Source organism: Carcharodon carcharias, chromosome 11, assembly GCF_017639515.1.
Source record: "Carcharodon carcharias isolate sCarCar2 chromosome 11, sCarCar2.pri, whole genome shotgun sequence".
NCBI classification, from domain to species: Eukaryota; Metazoa; Chordata; class Chondrichthyes; order Lamniformes; family Lamnidae; genus Carcharodon; species Carcharodon carcharias.
The window spans coordinates 158,252,477-158,264,585 of record NC_054477.1 but is presented as its reverse complement, the minus strand read 5'-3'; positions in this window follow the sequence as shown (position 1 = coordinate 158,264,585).

Sequence of the window (12,109 nt, the reverse complement as noted above, 5' to 3'; positions counted from 1 at the left end):
GCTCTATGATCCAGGATGTACTGTACAGGCTGCTCAGTGATCCAGGATATCCTGTACAGGCTGCTCTGTGATCCAGGATGAACTGTACTGCTGTTCTGTGATCCAGGATGAAATGTACAGGCTGTTCTGTGATCCAGGATGTACTGTACAGCTGTTCAGTGATCCAGGATGTAGTGTACTGCTGCTGAGTGATGTAGGATGTCCTGTACAGGCTGTTCAGTGATCCAGGATGTACTGTACAGCTGTTGAGTAATCCAGAATGTACTGTACAGGCTGCTCTGTGATCAAGGATGTACTGTGCAGGCTGCTCAGTGATCCAGGATGTACTGTACAGGCAGCTCTGTGAACCAGGATGTACTGTACAGCTGTTCAGTGATCCAGGATGTACTGTACAGGCTGGTCTCTGATCCAGGATGCACTGAACAGGCTGTTCAGTGATCCAGGATGTAATGTACCGGCAGCTCTGTGATCTAGGATGTACTGTACAGGCTGCTCTGTGATCCAGGATGTACTGTACAGGCTGTTCAGTGATCCAGGATATATTGTACAGGGTGATCTTTGATCCAGGATTTACTGTCCCGCTGTTCTTTGATCCAGGATGTACTGTGCAGATGTTTTGTGATCTAGGTTGTACTGTACATCTGTTCAGTGATCCAGGATGTAATGTATTGGCAGCTCTGTGATCCAGGATGCACTGTACAGGCTGCTCTGTGATCCAGGCTGTACTGCACAGGCTGCTCTGTGATCCAGGATGTACTGTACAGCTGTTCAGTGATCCAGGATATACTGTACAGCTGTTCAGTGATCCAGGATGCACTGTACTGCTGTTCAGTGATCCAGGATGTACTGCACAGCTGTTCTGTGATCCAGGATGTACTGTACAGTCTTCTCTGTGATCCAGGATGTAATGTACAGCTGTACAGTGATGCAGGATGAACTGTACAGCAGTTCAGTGATCCAGGATATTCTGTACAGCTGTTCAGCGATCCAGGATTTACTGTACAGGCTTTTCAGTGATCCAGGATGAACTGTACAGGCTGTTCTGTGATCCAGTATGCAACGTCCAGGCTGCTTAGTGATCCAGGGTGTAGTGTACAGGCTGCTCTGTGATCCAGGATGTACTGTACAGGCTGCTCAGTGATCCAGGATATCCTGTACAGGCTGCTCTGTGATCCCGGATGAACTGTACTGCTGTTCTGTGATCCAGGATGAAATGTACAGGCTGTTCTGTGATCCAGGATGTACTGTACAGGCTGCTCAGTGATTAAGGATGTACTGTACCGGCTGCTCTGTGATCCAGGATGTACTGTACAGGCTGTTCTGTAGTCGAGGATGTACTGTACATGCTGTTCAGTGATCCAGGATGTACTGTACAGGCTGCTCAGTGATCCAGGATGCACTGTACAGGCTGTTCAGTGATCCAGGATGTACTGTACAGCTGCTGAGTGATCCAGGATGCACTGTACAGGCTATTTACTGATCCAGGATGTACTGTACAGCTGTTCAGTGATCCAGGATGTACTGTACAGCTGTTCAGTGATACAGGATGTACTGTACAGGCTGCTCTGTGATCCAGGATGTACTCTGCAGGCTGCTCAGTGATCCAGGATGTACTGTACAGTCTGCTCTGGGATCCAGGATATACTATACAGGCTGCTCAGTGATCCAGGATGTCCTGTACAGACGGCTCTGGGATCCAGGATGTACTGTACAGGCTGCTCTGTGATCCAAGATGTACTGTACAGGCTGCTCTTTGATCCAGGATATACTGTACAGGCTGCTCAGTGATACAGCAAATACTGTACAGGCTGCTCTGTGATCCAGGATGTACTGTACAGCTGTTCAGTGATCCAGGATGTACTGTACAGACTGTTCTGTGATCCAGGATGTACTGTACAGGCTGCTCAGTGATCCAGGATGTACTGTACAGACTGTTCTGTGATCCAGGATGTACTGTACATGCTGCTCTGTGATCCAGGATGTACTGTACAGGCTGTTCAGTGATTCAGGATGCACTGTACACGCTTTTCAATGATCCAGGATGTAGTGTACAGCTGCTGAGTGATGTAGGATGCACTGTACAGGCTGTTCAGTGATCCAGGATGTACTGTACAGCTGTTGAGTAATCCAGAATGTACTGTACAGCTGTTCAGTGATCCAGGATGTACTGTACAGCTGCTCAGTGATCAAGGATGTACTGTGCAGGCTGCTCAGTGATCCAGCATGTACTGTACAGTTGTTCCGTGATCCAGGATGTACTGTACATGCCGCTCAGTGATCCAGGATGTCCTGTGCAGGCTGCTCTGTGATCCAGGATGTACTGTACAGGCAGCTCTGTGATCCAGGATGTACTGTACAGCTGTTCAGTGATCCAGGATGTACTGTACAGGCTGGTCTCTGATCCAGGATGCACTGAACAGCTTTTCAATGATCCAGTATGTACTGTACAGGCTGCTCTGTGATCCAGGATGTACTGTACAGGCTGCTCATTCATCCAGGATGTACTCTACAGGCTGCTCAGTGATCCAAAATGTACTGTACAGTTGCTCAGTGATCCAGGATGTGCTGTACAGCTGTTCAGTGATACATAATGTACAGCGCAGACTGCTCTGTGGTCCAGGATGTACTGTACAGGCTGGTCAAATATCCAGGATGTACTCTACAGGCTGCTCAGTGATCCAGAATGTACTGTACAGCTGCTCAGTGATTCAGGATGTACTTTACAGGCTGCTCTGTGATCCAGGATGTACTGTACAGCTGTTGAATGAACCAAGATGTACTGTACAGGATGCTCTGTGATCCAAAATGTACTGTACAGGCTGCTCAGTGATCCTAGATGTACTGTACAGGCTGCTCTGTGATGCAGGATGTACTGTACAGGCTGGTCATTCATCCAGGATGTACTCTACAGGCTGCTCTGTGATCCAGGATGTACTGTACAGCTGTTGAATGAACCAAGATGTACTGTACAGGATGCTCTGTGATCCAAGATGTACTGTACAGCTGCTCAGTGATACAGGATGTACTGTACAGGCTGTCAACTGATCCAGGACGTACTGTACAGCTGCTCAGTGATCCAGGATGTACTGTACAGGCTGCTCAGTGATCCAGCATGTACTGTACAGCTGTACAGTGATCCAGGATATACAGCACTGCTGTTCTGTGATCCAGGATGTGCTGTACAGCTGTTCAGTGATCCAGGATGTACTGTACAGCTGTTCAGTGATCCAGGGTGTACTGTGCAGTCTTCTGTGATCCAGGATGTACTGTACAGCTGTTCAGTGATCCAGGATATACTGTACAGCTGTTCAGTGATCCAGGATGTACTGTACTGCTGTTCAGTGATCCAGGATGTACTGCACAGCTGTTCTGTGATCCAGGGTGTACTGAACAGTCTTCTCTGTGATCCAGGATGTAATGTACAGCTGTACAGTGATGCAGGATGAACTGTACAGCAGTTCAGTGATCCAGGATATTCTGTACAGCTGTTCAGCAATCCAGGATTTACTGTACAGGCTTTTCAGTGATCCAGGATGAACTGTACAGGCTGTTCTGTGATCCAGTATGCAACGTCCAGGCTGCTTAGTGATCCAGGGTGTAGTGTACAGGCTGCTCTATGATCCAGGATGTACTGTACAGGCTGCTCAGTGATCCAGGATATCCTGTACAGGCTGCTCTGTGATCCAGGATGAACTGTACTGCTGTTCTGTGATCCAGGATGAAATGTACAGGCTGTTCTGTGATCCAGGATGTACTGTACAGCTGTTCAGTGATCCAGGATGTAGTGTACTGCTGCTGAGTGATGTAGGATGTCCTGTACAGGCTGTTCAGTGATCCAGGATGTACTGTACAGCTGTTGAGTAATCCAGAATGTACTGTACAGGCTGCTCTGTGATCAAGGATGTACTGTGCAGGCTGCTCAGTGATCCAGGATGTACTGTACAGGCAGCTCTGTGAACCAGGATGTACTGTACAGCTGTTCAGTGATCCAGGATGTACTGTACAGGCTGGTCTCTGATCCAGGATGCACTGAACAGGCTGTTCAGTGATCCAGGATGTAATGTACCGGCAGCTCTGTGATCTAGGATGTACTGTACAGGCTGCTCTGTGATCCAGGATGTACTGTACAGGCTGTTCAGTGATCCAGGATATATTGTACAGGGTGATCTTTGATCCAGGATTTACTGTCCCGCTGTTCTTTGATCCAGGATGTACTGTGCAGATGTTTTGTGATCTAGGTTGTACTGTACATCTGTTCAGTGATCCAGGATGTAATGTATTGGCAGCTCTGTGATCCAGGATGCACTGTACAGGCTGCTCTGTGATCCAGGCTGTACTGCACAGGCTGCTCTGTGATCCAGGATGTACTGTACAGCTGTTCAGTGATCCAGGATATACTGTACAGCTGTTCAGTGATCCAGGATGCACTGTACTGCTGTTCAGTGATCCAGGATGTACTGCACAGCTGTTCTGTGATCCAGGATGTACTGTACAGTCTTCTCTGTGATCCAGGATGTAATGTACAGCTGTACAGTGATGCAGGATGAACTGTACAGCAGTTCAGTGATCCAGGATATTCTGTACAGCTGTTCAGCGATCCAGGATTTACTGTACAGGCTTTTCAGTGATCCAGGATGAACTGTACAGGCTGTTCTGTGATCCAGTATGCAACGTCCAGGCTGCTTAGTGATCCAGGGTGTAGTGTACAGGCTGCTCTGTGATCCAGGATGTACTGTACAGGCTGCTCAGTGATCCAGGATATCCTGTACAGGCTGCTCTGTGATCCCGGATGAACTGTACTGCTGTTCTGTGATCCAGGATGAAATGTACAGGCTGTTCTGTGATCCAGGATGTACTGTACAGGCTGCTCAGTGATTAAGGATGTACTGTACCGGCTGCTCTGTGATCCAGGATGTACTGTACAGGCTGTTCTGTAGTCGAGGATGTACTGTACATGCTGTTCAGTGATCCAGGATGTACTGTACAGGCTGCTCAGTGATCCAGGATGCACTGTACAGGCTGTTCAGTGATCCAGGATGTACTGTACAGCTGCTGAGTGATCCAGGATGCACTGTACAGGCTATTTACTGATCCAGGATGTACTGTACAGCTGTTCAGTGATCCAGGATGTACTGTACAGCTGTTCAGTGATACAGGATGTACTGTACAGGCTGCTCTGTGATCCAGGATGTACTCTGCAGGCTGCTCAGTGATCCAGGATGTACTGTACAGTCTGCTCTGGGATCCAGGATATACTATACAGGCTGCTCAGTGATCCAGGATGTCCTGTACAGACGGCTCTGGGATCCAGGATGTACTGTACAGGCTGCTCTGTGATCCAAGATGTACTGTACAGGCTGCTCTTTGATCCAGGATATACTGTACAGGCTGCTCAGTGATACAGCAAATACTGTACAGGCTGCTCTGTGATCCAGGATGTACTGTACAGCTGTTCAGTGATCCAGGATGTACTGTACAGACTGTTCTGTGATCCAGGATGTACTGTACAGGCTGCTCAGTGATCCAGGATGTACTGTACAGACTGTTCTGTGATCCAGGATGTACTGTACATGCTGCTCTGTGATCCAGGATGTACTGTACAGGCTGTTCAGTGATTCAGGATGCACTGTACACGCTTTTCAATGATCCAGGATGTAGTGTACAGCTGCTGAGTGATGTAGGATGCACTGTACAGGCTGTTCAGTGATCCAGGATGTACTGTACAGCTGTTGAGTAATCCAGAATGTACTGTACAGCTGTTCAGTGATCCAGGATGTACTGTACAGCTGCTCAGTGATCAAGGATGTACTGTGCAGGCTGCTCAGTGATCCAGCATGTACTGTACAGTTGTTCCGTGATCCAGGATGTACTGTACATGCCGCTCAGTGATCCAGGATGTCCTGTGCAGGCTGCTCTGTGATCCAGGATGTACTGTACAGGCAGCTCTGTGATCCAGGATGTACTGTACAGCTGTTCAGTGATCCAGGATGTACTGTACAGGCTGGTCTCTGATCCAGGATGCACTGAACAGCTTTTCAATGATCCAGTATGTACTGTACAGGCTGCTCTGTGATCCAGGATGTACTGTACAGGCTGCTCATTCATCCAGGATGTACTCTACAGGCTGCTCAGTGATCCAAAATGTACTGTACAGTTGCTCAGTGATCCAGGATGTGCTGTACAGCTGTTCAGTGATACATAATGTACAGCGCAGACTGCTCTGTGGTCCAGGATGTACTGTACAGGCTGGTCAAATATCCAGGATGTACTCTACAGGCTGCTCAGTGATCCAGAATGTACTGTACAGCTGCTCAGTGATTCAGGATGTACTTTACAGGCTGCTCTGTGATCCAGGATGTACTGTACAGCTGTTGAATGAACCAAGATGTACTGTACAGGATGCTCTGTGATCCAAAATGTACTGTACAGGCTGCTCAGTGATCCTAGATGTACTGTACAGGCTGCTCTGTGATGCAGGATGTACTGTACAGGCTGGTCATTCATCCAGGATGTACTCTACAGGCTGCTCTGTGATCCAGGATGTACTGTACAGCTGTTGAATGAACCAAGATGTACTGTACAGGATGCTCTGTGATCCAAGATGTACTGTACAGCTGCTCAGTGATACAGGATGTACTGTACAGGCTGTCAACTGATCCAGGACGTACTGTACAGCTGCTCAGTGATCCAGGATGTACTGTACAGGCTGCTCAGTGATCCAGCATGTACTGTACAGCTGTACAGTGATCCAGGATATACAGCACTGCTGTTCTGTGATCCAGGATGTGCTGTACAGCTGTTCAGTGATCCAGGATGTACTGTACAGCTGTTCAGTGATCCAGGGTGTACTGTGCAGTCTTCTGTGATCCAGGATGTACTGTACAGCTGTTCAGTGATCCAGGATATACTGTACAGCTGTTCAGTGATCCAGGATGTACTGTACTGCTGTTCAGTGATCCAGGATGTACTGCACAGCTGTTCTGTGATCCAGGATGTACTGAACAGTCTTCTCTGTGATCCAGGATGTAATGTACAGCTGTACAGTGATGCAGGATGAACTGTACAGCAGTTCAGTGATCCAGGATATTCTGTACAGCTGTTCAGCAATCCAGGATTTACTGTACAGGCTTTTCAGTGATCCAGGATGAACTGTACAGGCTGTTCTGTGATCCAGTATGCAACGTCCAGGCTGCTTAGTGATCCAGGGTGTAGTGTACAGGCTGCTCTATGATCCAGGATGTACTGTACAGGCTGCTCAGTGATCCAGGATATCCTGTACAGGCTGCTCTGTGATCCAGGATGAACTGTACTGCTGTTCTGTGATCCAGGATGAAATGTACAGGCTGTTCTGTGATCCAGGATGTACTGTACAGCTGTTCAGTGATCCAGGATGTAGTGTACTGCTGCTGAGTGATGTAGGATGTCCTGTACAGGCTGTTCAGTGATCCAGGATGTACTGTACAGCTGTTGAGTAATCCAGGATGTACTGTACAGTCTGCTCTGGGATCCAGGATATACTATACAGGCTGCTCAGTGATCCAGGATGTCCTGTACAGACGGCTCTGGGATCCAGGATGTACTGTACAGGCTGCTCTGTGATCCAAGATGTACTGTACAGGCTGCTCTTTGATCCAGGATATACTGTACAGGCTGCTCAGTGATACAGCAAATACTGTACAGGCTGCTCTGTGATCCAGGATGTACTGTACAGCTGTTCAGTGATCCAGGATGTACTGTACAGACTGTTCTGTGATCCAGGATGTACTGTACAGGCTGCTCAGTGATCCAGGATGTACTGTACAGACTGTTCTGTGATCCAGGATGTACTGTACATGCTGCTCTGTGATCCAGGATGTACTGTACAGGCTGTTCAGTGATTCAGGATGCACTGTACACGCTTTTCAATGATCCAGGATGTAGTGTACAGCTGCTGAGTGATGTAGGATGCACTGTACAGGCTGTTCAGTGATCCAGGATGTACTGTACAGCTGTTGAGTAATCCAGAATGTACTGTACAGCTGTTCAGTGATCCAGGATGTACTGTACAGCTGCTCAGTGATCAAGGATGTACTGTGCAGGCTGCTCAGTGATCCAGCATGTACTGTACAGTTGTTCCGTGATCCAGGATGTACTGTACATGCCGCTCAGTGATCCAGGATGTCCTGTGCAGGCTGCTCTGTGATCCAGGATGTACTGTACAGGCAGCTCTGTGATCCAGGATGTACTGTACAGCTGTTCAGTGATCCAGGATGTACTGTACAGGCTGGTCTCTGATCCAGGATGCACTGAACAGCTTTTCAATGATCCAGTATGTACTGTACAGGCTGCTCTGTGATCCAGGATGTACTGTACAGGCTGCTCATTCATCCAGGATGTACTCTACAGGCTGCTCAGTGATCCAAAATGTACTGTACAGTTGCTCAGTGATCCAGGATGTGCTGTACAGCTGTTCAGTGATACATAATGTACAGCGCAGACTGCTCTGTGGTCCAGGATGTACTGTACAGGCTGGTCAAATATCCAGGATGTACTCTACAGGCTGCTCAGTGATCCAGAATGTACTGTACAGCTGCTCAGTGATTCAGGATGTACTTTACAGGCTGCTCTGTGATCCAGGATGTACTGTACAGCTGTTGAATGAACCAAGATGTACTGTACAGGATGCTCTGTGATCCAAAATGTACTGTACAGGCTGCTCAGTGATCCTAGATGTACTGTACAGGCTGCTCTGTGATGCAGGATGTACTGTACAGGCTGGTCATTCATCCAGGATGTACTCTACAGGCTGCTCTGTGATCCAGGATGTACTGTACAGCTGTTGAATGAACCAAGATGTACTGTACAGGATGCTCTGTGATCCAAGATGTACTGTACAGCTGCTCAGTGATACAGGATGTACTGTACAGGCTGTCAACTGATCCAGGACGTACTGTACAGCTGCTCAGTGATCCAGGATGTACTGTACAGGCTGCTCAGTGATCCAGCATGTACTGTACAGCTGTACAGTGATCCAGGATATACAGCACTGCTGTTCTGTGATCCAGGATGTGCTGTACAGCTGTTCAGTGATCCAGGATGTACTGTACAGCTGTTCAGTGATCCAGGGTGTACTGTGCAGTCTTCTGTGATCCAGGATGTACTGTACAGCTGTTCAGTGATCCAGGATATACTGTACAGCTGTTCAGTGATCCAGGATGTACTGTACTGCTGTTCAGTGATCCAGGATGTACTGCACAGCTGTTCTGTGATCCAGGGTGTACTGAACAGTCTTCTCTGTGATCCAGGATGTAATGTACAGCTGTACAGTGATGCAGGATGAACTGTACAGCAGTTCAGTGATCCAGGATATTCTGTACAGCTGTTCAGCAATCCAGGATTTACTGTACAGGCTTTTCAGTGATCCAGGATGAACTGTACAGGCTGTTCTGTGATCCAGTATGCAACGTCCAGGCTGCTTAGTGATCCAGGGTGTAGTGTACAGGCTGCTCTATGATCCAGGATGTACTGTACAGGCTGCTCAGTGATCCAGGATATCCTGTACAGGCTGCTCTGTGATCCAGGATGAACTGTACTGCTGTTCTGTGATCCAGGATGAAATGTACAGGCTGTTCTGTGATCCAGGATGTACTGTACAGCTGTTCAGTGATCCAGGATGTAGTGTACTGCTGCTGAGTGATGTAGGATGTCCTGTACAGGCTGTTCAGTGATCCAGGATGTACTGTACAGCTGTTGAGTAATCCAGAATGTACTGTACAGGCTGCTCTGTGATCAAGGATGTACTGTGCAGGCTGCTCAGTGATCCAGGATGTACTGTACAGGCAGCTCTGTGAACCAGGATGTACTGTACAGCTGTTCAGTGATCCAGGATGTACTGTACAGGCTGGTCTCTGATCCAGGATGCACTGAACAGGCTGTTCAGTGATCCAGGATGTAATGTACCGGCAGCTCTGTGATCTAGGATGTACTGTACAGGCTGCTCTGTGATCCAGGATGTACTGTACAGGCTGTTCAGTGATCCAGGATATATTGTACAGGGTGATCTTTGATCCAGGATTTACTGTCCCGCTGTTCTTTGATCCAGGATGTACTGTGCAGATGTTTTGTGATCTAGGTTGTACTGTACATCTGTTCAGTGATCCAGGATGTAATGTATTGGCAGCTCTGTGATCCAGGATGCACTGTACAGGCTGCTCTGTGATCCAGGCTGTACTGCACAGGCTGCTCTGTGATCCAGGATGTACTGTACAGCTGTTCAGTGATCCAGGATATACTGTACAGCTGTTCAGTGATCCAGGATGCACTGTACTGCTGTTCAGTGATCCAGGATGTACTGCACAGCTGTTCTGTGATCCAGGATGTACTGTACAGTCTTCTCTGTGATCCAGGATGTAATGTACAGCTGTACAGTGATGCAGGATGAACTGTACAGCAGTTCAGTGATCCAGGATATTCTGTACAGCTGTTCAGCGATCCAGGATTTACTGTACAGGCTTTTCAGTGATCCAGGATGAACTGTACAGGCTGTTCTGTGATCCAGTATGCAACGTCCAGGCTGCTTAGTGATCCAGGGTGTAGTGTACAGGCTGCTCTGTGATCCAGGATGTACTGTACAGGCTGCTCAGTGATCCAGGATATCCTGTACAGGCTGCTCTGTGATCCCGGATGAACTGTACTGCTGTTCTGTGATCCAGGATGAAATGTACAGGCTGTTCTGTGATCCAGGATGTACTGTACAGGCTGCTCAGTGATTAAGGATGTACTGTACCGGCTGCTCTGTGATCCAGGATGTACTGTACAGGCTGTTCTGTAGTCGAGGATGTACTGTACATGCTGTTCAGTGATCCAGGATGTACTGTACAGGCTGCTCAGTGATCCAGGATGCACTGTACAGGCTGTTCAGTGATCCAGGATGTACTGTACAGCTGCTGAGTGATCCAGGATGCACTGTACAGGCTATTTACTGATCCAGGATGTACTGTACAGCTGTTCAGTGATCCAGGATGTACTGTACAGCTGTTCAGTGATACAGGATGTACTGTACAGGCTGCTCTGTGATCCAGGATGTACTCTGCAGGCTGCTCAGTGATCCAGGATGTACTGTACAGTCTGCTCTGGGATCCAGGATATACTATACAGGCTGCTCAGTGATCCAGGATGTCCTGTACAGACGGCTCTGGGATCCAGGATGTACTGTACAGGCTGCTCTGTGATCCAAGATGTACTGTACAGGCTGCTCTTTGATCCAGGATATACTGTACAGGCTGCTCAGTGATACAGCAAATACTGTACAGGCTGCTCTGTGATCCAGGATGTACTGTACAGCTGTTCAGTGATCCAGGATGTACTGTACAGACTGTTCTGTGATCCAGGATGTACTGTACAGGCTGCTCAGTGATCCAGGATGTACTGTACAGACTGTTCTGTGATCCAGGATGTACTGTACATGCTGCTCTGTGATCCAGGATGTACTGTACAGGCTGTTCAGTGATTCAGGATGCACTGTACACGCTTTTCAATGATCCAGGATGTAGTGTACAGCTGCTGAGTGATGTAGGATGCACTGTACAGGCTGTTCAGTGATCCAGGATGTACTGTACAGCTGTTGAGTAATCCAGAATGTACTGTACAGCTGTTCAGTGATCCAGGATGTACTGTACAGCTGCTCAGTGATCAAGGATGTACTGTGCAGGCTGCTCAGTGATCCAGCATGTACTGTACAGTTGTTCCGTGATCCAGGATGTACTGTACATGCCGCTCAGTGATCCAGGATGTCCTGTGCAGGCTGCTCTGTGATCCAGGATGTACTGTACAGGCAGCTCTGTGATCCAGGATGTACTGTACAGCTGTTCAGTGATCCAGGATGTACTGTACAGGCTGGTCTCTGATCCAGGATGCACTGAACAGCTTTTCAATGATCCAGTATGTACTGTACAGGCTGCTCTGTGATCCAGGATGTACTGTACAGGCTGCTCATTCATCCAGGATGTACTCTACAGGCTGCTCAGTGATCCAAAATGTACTGTACAGTTGCTCAGTGATCCAGGATGTGCTGTACAGCTGTTCAGTGATACATAATGTACAGCGCAGACTGCTCTGTGGTCCAGGATGT